Here is a 2,216-nt window from a genome sequence, read left to right as displayed (position 1 = left end):
TGATGTTTTTGGCATGCTCCTTGGTGCTGGCAGTGTGCCTGGTTGGGGGGTGTCTCTGGTCCCCTTCTCCATGTCTGTGGTCCCCAGATGGGCCCAGAGGAGCTGTCACTATGTGCCTGGTTGTGGGAGAGGGGTTCTGGTCCCCTTCTCCATGTCCTGGGTCCCCAGGCAGGCCTGAGGTGCTGGCACAGTGTGCCTGATTGTGGGAGGAGGGTCCAGTCCCTGGCTTCAGACCCCAGGTCCCCAGGTGGGCCCTGAGGCATTGGTGCAGTGTGCCTGATTGGGGGGGGGACTCCAGTCCCTTTCTCCATGCCCTGGGACCCAGGGTGGGCCTCAAGGCACTGGTGCAGCATGCCTGGTTGTTGGTGTGGGTCCAATCCCTTTCTCCATGCCCTGCATCCCCAGGCAGGCCCCAAGGTACTGGCATGGCATGCCTGGTTTTAGGAAGAGGGTCCGATCCCTTTCTCCATGCCTCAGGTCCCCAGACATGCCTTGACGTGCTGGTGTGGTGTGCCTGGTTGTGGGAGTAGGGTTCAGTCTCCAGATCCATACCTCAGGCCACTGGCTGGGCCTCAAGGTGCTGGATTAGTGTGCCTGGTTGTAGGAGGGGGGCCAGGTACCTTTCTCCATGCCTCTAGTCCCAGGAAGGCCCTGAAGTGCTGGTGTGGCATAACTGGTTGTGGGAGAGGGACCCAGTCCCCTTCTCCATGGCTTGGGTCCCGAGGCAGGCCCCAATGTGCTGGTATGGTGTGCCTGGTTGTGGGAGAGCAGTCTTGTCTCCCTCTCCATGCCCTGGTTCCATGAGCAGGCCCTGAGGTGCTGGCATGGCATGCCTGGTTGTAGGAGGGGATCCAGTCCCTTTTTCCATGCTCTGGGTAATTGGGAAGGCCCTGAGGTTCTGGTGTAGTGGGCCTGGTTGTGGGAGGGGGCTATGGTCCTCTTCTCCATGCCTTGGGACCCTGGATAGGCCCCAAGGCACTGGCTCAGTGTGCCTGCTTGTGGGAGAGGGATCTTATTCCATTCTTCATGCCTCATCTCCCCAGGTGGCCAGAGGAGCTGGCACAGTTTGCCTGGACATGGGAATGGGGTCCAGTCCCCAGCTCCAAGCCTCCAGTTCCCAGGCAAGCCCCAAGGTGCTGGTGGTGTGACTGTTCCAGGACTAGTTTTTGGACTTTGCTTACTTCTAACACAGGGGAACTTCCTGTGGAAACCAGTACTTGATATCTGTGGTTGAGTTAAAATGCTGCTTTGCTGCTTCCTAGGGAAGGCTTTTTGTGCAGCTCAGCGTTTAATGGTTACTCTTATAGGTACTTCCAGCTCTCCAGAGACCTGGTGAATCTGGGTTGTGTAGAAACTCTGATCTGGGCCTGAGTCTTTTCATCAGACTGCACCCCATACAATTCTGCATTCCCGACCGGTATCCTCTGCATGGTCCTGCACTGATTGGGGGTGGGTCAGCTGTCCTTGCTGTGTCACAGTGTTCTCCTGGTGGGGCTGTCTCCCCCATCACCTGTGCTCCAAATGCTTCCCATGTGACAGGCCCTGTGCCGGTCCCTTGAGATGACTCACTGGCCTCTGAATGACTTCCTTTTTTCAGCTGTTCTGGCTCCTCACTCCTGCATGGGTCCAAGAGAACCCTATTAGTGGTCTTGCTGTCCTGGGGATAGCCAAGGCTCTCTTCTCCCCTGCTGCCTCCAAGTAACTCCATCTGAAGGGAACAGCTGCAGCTTCTGCCGGCTCCTACTCCAGGCACTCAGCAGCTCCAGCTTTAAAGCAGCTGGAGCCTTAAAGCTCAAAGCAGTCTTTTCTTTCTCTCATCATCTTTTCTCCCACCTTCATGAGCTCCGTAGGTCCCTCCCCCTCTTCCCCTGAGCGCCAGTGGCCCCAGTTCAGCTGATGTTACATCTATATAGTTGCAAATTGGATGATTCGTGGAAGAGAGTGACACTGGGAACCGTCTATTCTGTCATCTTAATTGGAAGTTATTTTTCTTGTTCTTAATTGATCTAACCAATAACAGGTTGTACACAATGCTAGTAGCAATCTATACAGTTATGTATACACAGATGAACTCAGACAGTTATAAAGGGACAACAATGATGAAGAAATGAAGTGACAGCAAGGATGGGAGCATGGAAGGGAGGAATCGGGCTTATGTTGTTAACATAAGGTAGTTACACAGCCCATGAGGTGGTATAATATTATTTGAAAGTGGA

Source organism: Galeopterus variegatus, unplaced genomic scaffold, assembly GCF_000696425.1.
Source record: "Galeopterus variegatus unplaced genomic scaffold, G_variegatus-3.0.2 Scaffold9697, whole genome shotgun sequence".
Classification (NCBI taxonomy): Eukaryota; Metazoa; Chordata; class Mammalia; order Dermoptera; family Cynocephalidae; genus Galeopterus; species Galeopterus variegatus.
The sequence above is the reverse complement of the archived record's forward strand: the minus strand, read 5'-3'. Positions refer to the sequence as shown.